Raw genomic sequence first — 16,444 nt, forward strand, 5'->3', positions numbered from 1 at the left:
TAAAATCAGAAATACTACTATTATTATTGTTACTGGAATTAGTACATTCCCCTATTATTGATCTACCTACTTCATAAAACCAATTTCTAACTGCTGAACAACTTCTACCAAGTTTCTCAAGAACACCGTCAACCTCTAGTGGTTCAATTTCCTTATGCAACGCTGTAAGATTTGTAACATATCTTTCAATGTTTTGACTTTTGTCTGGAATGTATGTTCCAATAGTGTTGTACCTTCAAAATTCCACAGGCTCATCCTTCTTTTGCCAAAATTATATCAAGAGCAAGTCGATTTTGCATCACCATAGCTCTCATAGTAACCATTTCAGTGTTTGCCATTAGAAATGCTCCTGCTGTATCTGTTGACAAACGATCTACTATCGCTGACAATTTCCGAATTCTGTTTGCATTAATAGATATACACACTGCTGGTATCAGTGCTCCAAAAACATCACCTATTATCTCTATCACACTTTCTCTTCTTTTACGACTTAAAGGTTTACCTATCTCATGAATTCCGTTAGTTCCTCTATCTACGTGGAAAATTTTAGGAAAGACGAGACCTACATAACATGTCCCATACCAGTGATCGGGCAATCTATAATAAGCTTTGTTCCCACAAAGAAAGTATATCCCTGGAAGGGCTGGGTCATTACCACCTTTAAATCCCCAACCCCCTTTTATAATGTATGTATCTTCACATAGAATTGTTCCCACAAAATAATCATCATACAAAGTGTTATCTCTCCGAATGCATAGTTTCCCTAATAATGGTGCATCTATATTTATGGCTACATTCACATTATGCTCTTCTATATTATCATCCTCAAATGTCCACATTGTAGATTTAGTTTGCTTTGCTTTTTCTCTTCTTTTATACTGATTTCCCCTTTCTTCTACCATATCCAAAAAGGCTTTTTCTTCATTTCTCATTTTACAGGTCAAATTATGCTTAAACGCTTAATCATGGGTCAACTCTTGTGTTTCCAAAAAATATTCTCCAAAAAGGTTTTGCAGGTTTGATTTGATTCAATTCAGCTAAAATTTTCAGTTTCGCAAAAACATCATCAGAATTATAATAATAATACTCTAATTTACCTGTTCTATAAAACAAACTAGTTAATACACTACAAGTAACTCCATATGTTAAAGGAAGATGACGGTATGTCACACCCTGTGATACAGATGCTGGTAATTCTACACACACATAACAAACACTTGCATCCATCGTTCTCACATATTCAGACAATAATCTTGAAAATGAATTATGGGAAAAGTCGCTAATCGAGTTATCTTGATGTGCTTCAGGTCTATATACATGTAACATCTCACCTTTTGTTTCATATGTCTTTTCTTTCATACTCTCAATTGCCTTTGTCTTTTCAAAATCAGGCCTGAAAGGAATTATGATAGCTAAAATCAACCATACCAACATTAATATTCCAGTACATATTAACCACATTCTACACCATTTTCTAAAAATTGTACATTTCAATTTTGTTATATCATTAGTAGCCACTTTGTTTTCACTGCGCTTTCCACAATCGTTTCTGCCCTTATATTGTCTCTTTAAACCTTTTCTTTGCACTTAGAGTGTCCTTACCACCAAAGAATTTCAAAATTCTTGTTACTTTCCTCTTTTCTCTTTCACAGTTTCCCAGTTTTGGTACTTCTTTTCTTTCTTTTGAGTTACAGTTCACTCACTTTCTTTTTCTTCACTTTGGTGATTCAAATTTTCTTGGCTGCTATGCACTGCACTTATTGGAGGCAAAACCATATACGTCCATTCAGGTGACTTGTAATTTTGATTGGATCTTCTCACTCTTTTTGGCCTTTGAACAATCTCTATCTTTTTACCCAACGACTCCTTTTGACTGGTTATTTTGTTTACTTGATCTTCTGGTACTTTTACTTTATTAACCAGTTTGGCTTTCAGACCATCAGTTTCTTTAGGCCAATTATCTCCTTTACGAGCCCTCTTGGTTTCAGGTCCAACAGTGTTACGTTCCACTCTCCAAGCTCTTTTTCTTGAGCTTCTTCACATTTGAGTTTCATCTTCACTGTCATCAGACTCAGTTTCAGATCTCTCTACAGTTTCATTTAAGGTGAACTTTATAATGCCTGTTTCTTTCTCTGAGCTTATTTTCTCTTTGGTCAGTTCTTTTACTCTATTAGGAACTCCTCCATAGCTTGTACTTGGAAGCTCATCCTCATCGTGAGTTGTTTCCTTTTCACCAGTTTCGAGATTTCGGTCCCTGCTTCCAGAGCTTTCAGACTGCCCTTCAGTATTTTCCTTACTACCAGTTTTATCTTCACTTTGCTCAGTGTCCTTACTGGTATCAGTTCTTACCAAATCTCGACTTTCAGGTTGATCTTCAGAATTTGGTACTTCAATAGCTTCACTATCTCCTTCCAACGCAGAACTTGCATCTGATATTTCCAGATGTCGACGAACAGGTTGAGCTTCAGTATTTGGATCTTTCTCTGGTTCACCCTCAGAATCTGAATCAGTTGTGCTTTCTCCTTCGTCTTGTGGATTTTCAGGCTCAGGCACATGGATGGTGTGGCTTGAATGGACCCATCTCTTCACTCCAACAAATTTAACTGCAGTTGTGCCGACTAAAATGACTTGTCTGGGCTTCTGCCAACGAGGGACTAAGCAATTTCTTCTCCTGTGTACCTTTATCCGAACCCAATCTCCAGGGACTAGATCATGAGCTGGATGTTTTTCTTTCGAATTTGCCTCAGTTCCCTCCTGATGGAACACAGAAGTTACCGCGTCAGACAGGTTTTTGCAGTAATCCAGTATGATATCATCAATAATAGTCAATAGTTTATCAACTGGCACAAATGCTTGTCTCATCACTCTTCACATCAGAATTTCATGTGGACTTAGTCCTGTCTTTTCATCAGGTATGCTCCTTAGGGTCATCAGAACAAGTGGCAAAGCATCAGGCCATTTCGGTCCAGTGGCCAAACACATTTTTGCAATTCTGTTTTTTATGGTTCCATTTACTTGCTCAACTACCCCAGAAGCCTCTGGTATGTAAGCAAAATGAAATTTCAGACGAATATCCAGTGCTTCACAAATCATCTGCATTAACTCTTTGTGAAAATGTGTTCCACGATCTGTTTCAATGGTTACTGGGAAACCGTAGCATGGAATGATTTCTCGCAGCAACAGTTTTGCAACAGTCACTCCATCATTCCTCCTTGTAGGAAAGGCCTCCACCCACTGAAAAAACTGGCAAATGATCACAAGTACATATCGAAGTCGATTACAAGGTGGTAGTTCAATAAAATCCAATTGCATTCGCGTGAATGGGCCCCTCTCCCGTCCTATGGTTCCCAGACTCACAACTGTTTTTCTTCTTGGATTCAACTGTTGACAAACAAGACATCACTGACAAAGGCTCTCAGCGATCATCCTGAATTTAGGATTATACCATGTCTGTGTGAACATAGGGTTCATGGCATCCCTACCAATATTGCTTGACCAAGGTACATTCCGGCCATATTTGAAATCTTGTTATCAGGCATTACTGGTCTTTCATCTTTGTAAACCCACATTTCATCCTCTTCCCTTTGTCTACATCCTGATTTTGACCAGACATCTTTCTCCTCCTCACTTGCTTCTTCCTGCATTTGTCTCACTTCATGCCAAGTCTCAACTACTGTGGTTAGCATTAAAGGATTTGAAACATGTTCAGCTTTTCTGTCCCGATTTATAGATGCAAGATTTTTTGCACAGTATTTTGCAATTGAGTCAACGAAACGATTACCTCTAGTGACATAGTCATCTCCTTTTTTGTGAGCTGCACATTTTACAACGATTCAGAAAAGGGGGTGGTGATGAACAGAGTGTCCGAATTAAGCAGACCACTCTTACCCAGTCCAAAGATCAGGGCTTGATCCATCACCGTTATTTATCTCACTGCACCATCCCAGCTCAGAACATGGCTATATGCAAATCAGTCTGTCCCTGGCCCAGTGCATCATGGGAACAGGGCAGACTAAACTACCAAGCCAATTCTTCACCAGAAAGGAGACAAGCTACCGGGGACCGGTTTCTGGCATTTCAGCCGTCTTCGGCCCGGCTTGCTTGAATCCTGATGGTGCAGTGAGAAAGGGACTCATGTCTGAGTATACCCTGCCACACCTATAGTGGCCGAAAACGATTCAGAAAAGGGGGTGGTGATGAACAGAGTGTCCGAATTAAGCAGACCACTCTTACCCAGTCCAAAGATCAGGGCTTGATCCATCACCGTTATTTATCTCACTGCACCATCCCAGCTCAGAACATGGCTATATGCAAATCAGTCTGTCCCTGGCCCAGTGCATCATGGGAACAGGGCAGACTAAACTACCAAGCCAATTCTTCACCAGAAAGGAGACAAGCTACCGGGGACCGGTTTCTGGCATTTCAGCCGTCTTCGGCCCGGCTTGCTTGAATCCTGATGGTGCAGTGACATAGTCATCTCCTTTTTTGTGAGCTGCACATTTTACAACAGCAATTTTATTGGGTAACTGGATTGCATCAATCAACATTTTCACAAATTCAGCATTTCTGATGGGGGATCCTGCAGAAGTTAAGTAACCTCTTTGGGACGACAGTTGACCATAATCATGGACAACCCCAAAGTCATATTGACTGTCAGGCACTATGGTGACCCTTATCTCTTTTCCCAGTTCACATGCCTGAATTAAAGCAATCAAATCTGCTATCTGAGCAGAACAAATTCTTTTTAGAAAAGATTCTTCCAGGACATTCCCCACAGTGCATACAGCATATGCAGCACGCAGAATACCCTCATCTGTTCTCAGACATGAACCAGCAACAAACATTACATAATCAGATTCAGGCAATGGTTCATCTTTATTGTCAGGTCTTGGTTTTGTACAGTATTCAAGAACATCCAAACATTTATGATCAACTTAATTTCTCACCTCAACATCCATAACATCAGGTAACAGTGTAGATGGATTTACATTCACACATAGTGAAATTGTCACGTTATCTGCACCTAGAATTGTTTTCTCATATTTTGCCATCCTGTTATTAGTAAGAAATTGTGTCTTTGCCCTAGTTAGGAGAATCTCCACTGAATGAGGTACATATACCCTCAAAGGAAATCCTATCACTATAACTTCACCTTGTTCCAAACTCACACTTGTAGCAGCTACTGCTTTTAAGCATCCTGGCAATGCTCTCAAAACGGGACCCAAAACAGCTGAGAAATATGCAATTGGCTTTCTCATTTTTCCATGTCTCTGAATTAGAACTGACAATGCACATCCTTCTCGTTCACAGCAATATAATTCAAACTCTTTTTCATAATAAGGCATTCCTAATGCTGGTGTTTCACATAGACTGGTTTTTAGTTGCTCAAAAGCTTCCATTTCAGTTTATTCAACACTATGGGATCTTTTACATCTGCTCTTGTTAACCTCTGCAATGGTTTGGCTATTAGTGAAAATCCACTAATCCATTGTCGACAGTAACCTACCATTCCTGGAAACATTCTCACTTGTCTCTGTGTTTTTGGAGGTTGCATTCCCTGTATCATCCCGATTCTCTCCATGGTGACTTGTCTGATTCCTTTAGCAATTTTGTGACCTAAGTATTGTACTTCTGTCTGACAAAACTGTAGCTTCGATGGGGACACCTTATGTCTTCCATCTGCCAAATGGTTCAGTAATACAATGGTGTCTAAATCACATGCATCTTTTGTACTTGATGCCACCAACAGGTCATCAATATATTGATTCTCCAGGCATGTTTAGATTCAAAACTTTTAGGGTCCTCATTCATTTTTACTGGTCGAATCAAGGGGTGGATAAGCATAACCTCATCTCCTTATTGTCCATATTTCCGCCAAGTCATCATTAAAATCAAAAATATAAAGTCTCAATTGTCCTTTGAGTTCTTTCCACTTGTATCCCTTAAATTGTTATTTCAGATAATTTTCCCATGCTCACGATGCATACATACAAATTGTTGGCACTAGCTCAAATGTCCAGGCCACGTTGACCTTGACCCACGCTGTACAGGCACAAGCTGCTTGCACTTCTCTCGAGCATAGTTGCGCATGCGTACATCATCACAATCTCGGAGTCTCGAAACACTCCATCTTTTTGTAGGCCGCATGGGCCATAATGGTAATAATTATAGAAACAAATCCAATTAAACGTTAATTTTCGAAGTATAGCCCTTATGTTTACCTCGCCCCATTCTAAGGTAACCCTGTTAGTTATTACTAGCAGTTTAGCCACATATAAGCATGGTTTACTCACCATTCTCCATAATTTCTGCCACAGTTAGACATACAAAAAGCATATACACACAGATTTTGGTTAGATTATGACATTTGCGCACAGGATTAATATAACAACTTCACTTAATTAGTAAATTATGATTCGCAACATAAGAAAATTAGTATCCCATGTGTATTTATGTGTGCATTCTATTCTATGTTGGTTACTTTCAAAACCACACAATTAGTACATATTGCTGTTATAGGGAAATGACTTCACGAGGGGTATACAAAAATGTTTGTTTTCATCCTCGCTCCATCACCTTCAACTTATATACTATCTTTGTGGTACTAAATGCTTTACACATACCTGTTTCCTTTGTTAAACATGACTGCTCATTTGCAAAGCTACCAAGGGTTGGCAAGGATTAATTTACTGAGACTTAACTGGACCTATTAGTAATTGTGTTATTATTACTAGCTGAGCGTGAATACTAGGAGACGGTAAAGAAATTCTGCTCTGCTTGCCTACTCTGCTTAGAGCACGGAGTTACCACAAATCTCCACCAACCGCCGCATGGCAGAGTTTTTTCTCCCATGTGGCTCACCAACAATAACGATTTTTCAACTCGGGGTCTCTGAAGGTCACAACGGTTCATGTTGAGATAGCTGCTGCTCAAGTAGAAAATCTACTCAAGTAGCAGAAAGAAACATCACCCTCTGGTGTGCTGTGTGGTGCTGTTTATGCTGATTTTACAGCGCAAAACAAGCTCCAGGCTCTGAAAATCAGTGCGAGCAGCGCAATGTGCCATATTCCGCCCGCTCACGGATCTCCACGGAATCTCACAAAGTATTTATGTGACTCACCGGAATTCCGTGGAGTGAAACTTTGCGAATTCGGCCCACCCTTAGCAAATGACCTGACCTACTAATAACCTCCTTTCCTACATTCAGCGCACAGTGGTGAGACCTATAACTTGCGTTTAGTAGCACTATCCAGTTACTAGGTTGAACAATTACAAATCCTCTAAATTGATCTAGTGCAATGACTGTTTTTTCATTTTCAATTTGGACATATATGAATTGATTCCTTTTTTGATTTTTTCTAACATACTCTGACCTCAATTTTTACATAAGATTTTGTGACCCGAAACTAAGGGAAACCATGCACCGTGATCTAGCTAGCCTACCCACTCTCCACGTAGCACAGCTTAGGGACCATTGTAGGGCTAGAAGCAAGCACCCTCCAATTCAAGGAAGGCAGTACTGATAAAGGCCCTTAAGGCCTGGGCAGAGGCCCAACTAGAGGATCAGGCTTGAGATATTGAGGATGCCCCGGAGATAGAAGGACATGGGGAGGAAGACCCCCTAGACCTCAGTGATGAGGAAGGTGAACTCCTCTCTACACACGCATTAACCAGGACCTTATCTAGAGCTAGTGGGGGAAGAGGATCCAGCAGAGGTGAGCCAGATCTGTCCCTTAGGGAAAGAGATCTTGAAGCACAGCTGCTTTATATAGCCTTAGAGGCAGATACGTTTGCATTGGCAAGGAAGACATGGGCACATGATGAGAGCAGAATCAGTGTCCAGGGATGGTGGGTTTAACCCAAGAGTACCCAAGGGGATTGTCCCTTAGTCTCATCCCTGAGCATTTCAGAATAAATTAAGGGACATCAAGAAAGTTAGTACCCAATCCTGGGTTGACTTTGTGGACCTATCTGTCAAGGTACTAGAGGGCTAGAGAAAGAGCAACAAGGTAAGTACCTATGAGGGGCTGTACAATTTGTTCATGAAGCTGCTTTATATAGCCTTAGAGGCAGATACGTTTGCATTGGCAAGGAAGACATGGGCACATGATGAGAGCAGAATCAGTGTCCAGGGATGGTGGGTTTAACCCAAGAGTACCCAAGGGGATTGTCCCTTAGTCTCACCCCTGAGCATTTCAGAATAAATTAAGGGACATCAAGAAAGTTGGTACCCAATCCTGGGTTGACTTTGTGGACCTATCTGTCAAGGTACTAGAGGGCTAGAGAAAGAGCAACAAGGTAAGTACCTATGAGGGGCTGTACAATTTGTTCATGAAGGAGCACATGTTGGTCAACTGCCTCTCAGTGAAGTTACACCAGCATCTAGTTTACTTTAAGCTGTCTAGTCCCAGAGAACAGGACGAGGTAGCTGATGAGTGAGTGGATTCGCTACTGGGTGACCAAGACGTTCCAGGGAAGAGATTAGAAGAAGGGAGGACAGGTCCCCTCCCAAGGGACCCCAGATTAAACAGCAAAAATAGTCCTCAGGAGGTCCCCTAACACCTAGGAAGGTCCCAGGACCAATACACTTATAATGGGGAGGGGTATCAGGGAAAACATTTGTACATAAAAAAGTAGGGCTGTGTTTTGACTGCTTGCAGTCAGGACACAACACAGGAGTAGCAGCCTGCACAAAGACGCCAGACACTGGAGGGCTGGCCAAGGGGATTGCTAGTATAGGTCTGGGGGGTAAGTTTGCGCAGAAATGGGAAAAGTGTATGCAGGGGTGAGGGTGGGGTGGGGTGGAAGTTGCAACCTTGGCATGGAGAAGTACAGGCAAATGTCTAAGATCAACAGGACTGAAGTTGAGGCTCTGAGGGATGCACAAGCCAATGTGACCATGGTGTTGGACAAACTGGTTTCCCCATAGCAGATCTTACCTGGTGTAATTCACTAAGGGCCAGATGTATCAAGATACCCTTTTGCGATTCTCAAATAGTGATTTTTTGAGGATCGCTATTTGAGAATTGCAAAATGGTATGTATCTAGAAATTCGCAATTTTTTAGCGATTTCTTAAAACTCCTTAATTACGATTATCAAATTGATAATCGCAATTAAGGAATAATTTCCTATTCATTTCTATGGGCCAGGAGGCCCATAGGAATGAATGGGAAGTTATTCTCAATTTGCGATTCGCAATTTGCTAATCGCAAATTGAGAATAATTTCAAGGGTGCAAGGGTGTCTTTAGGACACCCTGCTGCACCCCTGAAATTTACATGTGTGCGCGTATGGCGCACATACATGCCCTAAGAGCATGTATGAGCGTCACATGGCACCTTAATAAATGGCAAAAATTGCATTTGTAAAAGAATTCGCAAATTACCACCAACTACAAGTTGGTGGTAATTTGCGATTTCTTAGCCTAAATTTGCAAAACTTAAATGCTTCATACATAGCATTTAAGGAATCGCAAAATTTGCGATTCCTTAATATTGCAAGGCTTTTTAGTTGAAACATTCCATTTTCCTATATTTTTGTCACAAACGCTACTTTTTAGCGATTTGCAGCGTTTGCGACAAAAGAATGGTTTGATACATCAGACCCTAGGTGACCTATACAGCCAAGAGAGCCAAGCTCCACCCCATGGCAATGGTAAGCTTGGAATCGGGAGGTGTGACTGGTCCTAAGAAGGTATTTGTGTCACCTGCCCTTCCAGTAGAGTGTCTACAGGGAAGCGATCTGTAAGCTTCTAAGGTCCATTCTCAGATTCTGAACCTCTCTTGGAGTAGAATTTGTGCTGTGACATGGGCATAGGCTGCACATCATAGGAGCAATGGACACTTGGACCTTGGAACAAAGGTATTAGAAAGAAGAATGACACAGGAAATCTTCGCAGCAACTTTATTGACCATCAACCCTCCACTCCAAAGCCAGCTTCACCTCGAGAGGATCCAACATTCTAAGGTGGGCTCTAGTGGAGCATACCAAAATACACAGGTGGGGGAGGGCGGAATGTACCATTGTGAGAAACTACAACACAAGGAAAAAGCTTCCAACAGCAAGAGAAAAGGCAAAGGGTCTGGTGTACCATACCAAGCAGCTCAAAAGCTCCAGGTGGAAACCAACCTTAATGGGGAGGATCTGGCCTCGGAAGGAGGGACTCCAGCCCTGCAAGAACTTTCCAATGTGGCAGAGTTGTAAAGAGCTGGTAGAACCCAAGAGAAGAGCTATGTCAGGGACTAAGCGATTGTCCCACTCTTGAGCGTCCAACCCAGACTGCCTACAGGCAAGATAAGGCTGATGTGAGTGGTTTCTGACCCTGGTCTGTGAAGGTCACTCCACCCGCCGCGCGGCTCCCCCTGTGAGCGCCCAGTCTTCCTGACTGCCTCGCTCGATCGCCACTGCCCCTGTGGCATAGGTTTTTGTCTTTTGCCTTGTGACCTGTGACCGTTGTCCCCTGTGCGTGTTTTCTTCCTGCTTGTGCCCCCTGATTTGCCCCCTGTTTGTGTTCCTCGCTCCTTGCCCCCTCGTGACCGCTTCCCGCCAGTGCCCCCTCCCTGCTCCCTGCCGCTGCTCCCCTGCGGCCCGCCCCCTTTTTTTCCTTCTGAACCCCCATCCACGCGCCACCCCGCTCCTGCCTCCCAGTTGCTCCTCCCACCCTCTTCGCCATTTATGGCGGGGACCGCACGTACGCGCAGCGGCCAAGCGCTGCGGGCGCGCCGATTGTGCACCGAAGGCACGCCAAAGGCAAGCCCGTCTGTGCCCGTCCGTGCCTGGACCGCGCCCAGCACCAGAACCCCTGGTCCTCGTAGATGCCAGCGCACCCGACGATCCTACGACGCCGCAACCCTCCTTGCACTCAACGCCGTTCGGAACCCCGCCTGCTACAGAGCCACCCCCGAAACGCACCCATGGACCCTTCACCTACCAAACCTGCCAATTCACCTGCCTCCAAACCTGCACCGCACCCGCCAAGCCGAGCCCCAGCAACAACCACCTCAAGTGCATCCTGCTCAACACCCGCTCCGTATACAGGCACGCCGTCGAACTCTGGAACCTCCTCGACTCAACATGTCCAGACGTCGCCTTCCTCACTGAAACATGGTTGAACGCCTCCTCAGCACCCGACATCGCCATAGCCATCCCGGAGGGCTACAAGATCATCCGGAGGGACCGTGTCAACCAAACTGGAAGGGGCATCGCCATCGTCCATAAGAACACCATCCGCATCACGACCAACTCCGACGACACCCTCACCGCCACTGAGCACCTACACTTCCAGATACACACCGACCCCAAGACCACCCTCAGAGGCACCCTCATCTACAGAGCCCCGGGACCTGACACACAATTCAGCGAAGCCATCGCCGACTTCATCAGTCCACACACCCTCACCTTCACAGACTTCATCCTCCTAGGGAACCTCAACTTCCACCTGGAGAACAACAAGGACTGCAACACCGCCACCCTGCTGGAGAACCTCGCCAACCTTGGACTCAAGCAACTGGTGAACACCCCCACCCACTACGCCGGCCACACGCTCGACCCTATCTTCTCCTCCAGCAACCACATCTCCTTCAGCCACTCAACCGGACTACACTGGACAGACCACAGCTGCATCCACTTCAGCTTCAGGAGAACCACAACCCACCACCATCCACAACAGGTTCCCCGCAGAAGCTGGAGCAAGATCACCACTGAGCAACTCACCACCGCCCTCAGCCAGAACCCGCCCACCAACACGACGGACCCCAACGAAGCAACCCGCAACCTCACACAGTGGCTCATTAACTGTGCCGACGAACTCGCACCACTGAAGAATCCTCCCAGCAGACCGGGCAGCCGAAAAGCCTTGTGGTTTACCAACAAACTCAAAAACTCCAAGAAAACCTGCTGCACCCTCGAGAAAGCCTGGCGCCACCACCAGACATCAGAACACACGACCGCCCTCAAGAACGCCACCCGCAAACACCACCAGCTGATCCGCACCACCAAGAAGGCAACTTTCAAAGAAAGACTGGACAACAACACCCACAACAGCAAGGAACTCTTCAGCATCGTTAAAGAACTCTCCAACCCCAGCGCCTGCAACAATGACATCACACCCTTGTAAGACCTCTGTGACTCACTTGGCACATTCTTCCACCGCAAGATCGCCGACATACACAACAGCTTCGGGGCACAGACCACGGACCCAACCACCGAACCGACGCCCCCCACCACCACCCTCTGCACCTGGACCCCGGTCAGCACTGAGGACACCACCCGCCTGATGAACACCATCCACTCCGGCTCCCCTACCGACCCCTGCCCACACCACATCTTTAACAAAGCTGACTCCAACATCGCACCCCAACTCCGGAACATCATCAACAGCTCCTTCGCATCTGCCACCTTCCCGGAGAGTTGGAAACATGCCGAGCTGAGCGCCCTCCTGAAGAAACCCACCGCGGACCCCACAGACCTCAAGAACTTCCGCCCCATCTCGCTCCTCCCCTTTCCAGCCAAAGTCATCGAGAAGGCCGTCAACAGACAACTCTCCGCCTTCCTCGAGACCAACGGATCCCTCGACCCCTCACAGTCCAGGCTTCTGAGCAAACCACAGCACCGAGTCCGCCCTCATCACCGCCACCAACGACATCAGGTCCCTGCTCGACAACAGAGAATCTGCCGCCCTCATCCTCCTGGACTTCTCAGCAGCCTTCGATACCGTATGCCACCGCACCCTGATGCAACGCCTCAGCAACACTGGAATCCAAGGAGCGGCCCTGGAGTGGATCATCTCATTCCTCGACGGAAGAACGCAGAGAGTCCGCCTCCCCGCGTTCCGCTCCCTGGCCACCGAAGTCATCTGCGGCGTTCCGCAAGGATCCTCACTCAGCCCCACCCTCTTCTACGTCTACATGAGCCCTCTCGCAGCCATCGCACGCCAACACAACCTCAACATCATCCCCTACGCCGACGACACCCAGCTGATCCTCTCCCTCACCAACGACCCCGCCAAAGCCAACCTTCAGGAAGGAATGAAAGACGTCGCGGAACGGATGAAAATTAGCCGGCTGAAACTGAACTCAGACAAGACGAAAGTCCTCATCCTCAGACCATCTCCCTCCGCCTGGGACGACTCCTGTTGGGCCCCCGCCCTGGGAACCGCACCCAAGCCAACGGATCACGCACGCAACCTAGGCTTCATCCTGGACTCCTCCCTCATGATGACCAAGCAAGTCAACGCCGTCTCCTCATCCTGCTTCAACACCCTGCGCATGCTCCGAAAGATCTTCCGATGGATCCCCACCGAGACCAGGAAACGGTCACCCAGACCCTCGTCACCAGCCACCTGGACTACGGGAACACCCTCTACGCTGGAACCACAGCCAAACTACAGAAAAGACTCCAGCGCATTCAGAACGCCTTAGCACGACTAATCCTGGACATCCCTCGCCACAGCCACATCTCTGCCCACCTGTCAGACCCGCACTGGCTCCCCGTCAGCAAGAGGATCACGTTCAGACTCCTCACTCACGCACATAAGGCTCTCCACAACACGGGAGCGAAGTACCTCAACAGCCGACGCACATTCTACACCTCCCACCCGCCAACTCCGTTCCGCCAGCCTCGCCCTCGCCTCCGCCCCACGAATCCGCAAATCCACCGTCGGAGGAAGATCCTTCTCCTACCTGGCAGCCAAAACATGGAACTCCCTCCCCACTCACCTACGGCTGACCCTGGACCATCTCTCCTTCAGGAAACAATACAAGACCTGGCTGTTCGAGCAGTAGCGTCCCCCCCCTCAGCGCCTTGAGACCCTAACGGGTGAGTAGCGCACTATACAAATTCCGTTGATTGATTGATTGATTGATTGATTGATGGTTTCCACAAGGTCTATACTGAGGCCAGGGACCCCAAAACAGGGGTAACCTAAAAAGAAGTGGTCCCCCAGAAGTATAGAGAGTTCCTCCACACATTCACTCATGACATCCCTTAGTTGGACATTAGGGACAGACCAAGACCTGAAACAGGCTGGTCAATTACTTCTATTGCCCCCTTTCATCTGACAAGATAAATGAGTTTTGCAGCTCCTGTGTCACCTGTCAAGCTAAATTCTGATACCCAAGCCAATTCCCATGGGAGAAAGAAATAAATTAGGTTTTGTGTGGACTACAGAGGTTTGAATGCAGTCACCAAGACTGATGCTCACCCCATTCCTGGAGTTGATGACCTTTATTTCGACGCTGACTGGGGCTCGGCCAGAGTCCATTACTCACTTCGAGCCTCTGTGGAAGCCGACCCTCTATAGTCAGCTACAAGACAGCCTACTTGGGTGACCATAAGGTTATACAATTCTTCAATAAAGATAATGTGTGGACATCATGATATCCACATAAGATAAGCCATCGAACTTGCCACATTTGGCTATTTAGATTCGGAATGTATATTTTGAAAGATGGCTAAATAACACAGGATACCGACCTCACGACCGTAATTCTTTACACAGTGTACAAGATACAAAAACATATTTTGGAATTATGTGGAACACTTTTTTACTCCTGCCCAAATAGTGAACGTCTAGACTATGGAGTTGCTTCCCATGAAGGCAACTAGCCGAAACACAGGATTTTGCCTCATGGCCACAAACATGCGTAATATTTGGCATTATTAATATTTTCAAATATTATAGATGATTACAAAAAAAATTGTATTTACATAACATATTGATAACAAGAACGATGAGGAATGGATACATGTATGTATGAGTATGTCTGATGAATGCCCCATGTGAATTTTATTAATTTCTGAATTGGAATATAACATGATACTGTTTATTATTGATTAAATAGAATTCCCTATTCTTGCTTCAGGAAAATCATCTAGCTGTATTGTTTTTTGTGCCCTCACTTTGATTCTTTATTTACTTGCCTAAGATACTCTTTGAAATCTGTTGATGATCTCATTGACAGGTTGAGGGCAGCCAAAATACCTAGGTACATTAGATTTGACAGTGGGTTATTGGCAACTTGTCCTAATAATAATAATAAAGGAATTTCTAAAGCGCCTGGTGACGCCATCACGGCGTGTCCCTGCGCTGTGGAGTAAGAGTCAGAAAGGAGGAGGGGCATCTATCCCTACAGGGCAAACAGATGTGTTTTCAAGAGTTTCCGGAACATGGTTTCATTGTTGGCTAGTCTGATCCCAAGTGGAAGGCTGTTCCACTGGGTGGTAGCCAGCACCCGAAAGGAGCGGCCTCCCATCCTGGCCTTTCTAACACGAGGAACTGTCAGGAGACCCATACCCGCCGAGCGAAGTGCTCTTTGGGGTAGATAGGGGATGGCCAGATCCTTCAAATACCCTGGCGCTTCTGCAGAGGCTATCCTGTAGCAAAAGAGGAGGGCTTTAAAAAGGATTCTTTTCTTTACAGGCAGCCAATGAAGGGCAGCCAAAGTAGGCTTGGATGCTGTTCTTTTAGGGAGTCTGAGGGCTAACCGGGCCGCCGTATTTTGCAGCACTTGCAGTCTCCTCAGGTTCTTCTCCGTAGTACCTAATAGCAGCACATTCGCATAGTCCATGCGAGAAGTGACCAGAGCTTGGATCATAATACGTCTGGCCTCCAGTGGCAGTAGGTCCAGAGTGCGATTTAGGGTCTTCATAACCCCAAAGCATTTCCCCACCACTTTGTCCACATGACTCTCAAACGAGAGTTTAGGATCAACCCAGGTGCACTTGAGAGGTCAACATTTTCCACTATATAGGGTTACTTTCAATTCAAAGGGATACCTTTTGGCTTGGAAAATGCCCCTGCAACCTTCCAAAGGTTGTTGAAGTCCTGTCTGGGTTGGAAAATGTCAGTGCAGCTTATCTGGATGATATAGCTGCATTCTGTTTCACCTGTGAGGAGAACCTGGTCCACCTGACATAAGTTTTTAAGGCCCTGCAGCAGGTGGGCCTGAGAATTAGGGCAAGCTATAATTTTATAAACAAGTGCGTGGTTGATTGCTTTAAAAGAAATGTCTGTGTATCATGGGAACAATACAACAAAGCAGAAACCCAAGTCTCCTATCAAATCTTAGACCTGGAATGTAGAGCTTGTTAGCGATTTCCTACATGCAAGGGCAACCTCCACCCCTCAGTCCCTCTCTGTCTATTTGGATACATGCCACTGGCGTAACGAAAATAGAGGGGGCCTCCCTGCACGGTACTTAGAGGGGGCCCCCTCCGGGATCAATCAGGAGCTCTTCTGCCAGAGTGCAGTGCCGAGGGGGCCTCTTTGAGTTAGAGGACCCCCGCACTGCAGGGGCTGCAGGGGCCTGTGTTACGCCCCTGATACATTCATAATTTGGGTTAAGTTAACCTGACTGCTCGTTTGCAAAGCTACCAAGGTTTGAGCAAGGATTAATTTACGGAGATTTGACCAGACCTATTAGTGAATGTGCTATTATTTCTAACT

At 45.7% G+C, this 16,444-nt stretch overlaps 1 protein-coding gene across 1 annotated transcript in view; it reads left to right on the forward strand.

The window, feature by feature from the left end:
- Positions 1-16,444, forward strand: part of LOC147709194 (uncharacterized) — a 575,919-nt gene that overhangs the window by 467,474 nt on the left and 92,001 nt on the right. The window lies entirely within an intron of this gene.

The sequence above is a fragment of the Lissotriton vulgaris genome, chromosome 6 (assembly GCF_964263255.1).
Source record: "Lissotriton vulgaris chromosome 6, aLisVul1.2, whole genome shotgun sequence".
Taxonomy (NCBI): domain Eukaryota; kingdom Metazoa; phylum Chordata; class Amphibia; order Caudata; family Salamandridae; genus Lissotriton; species Lissotriton vulgaris.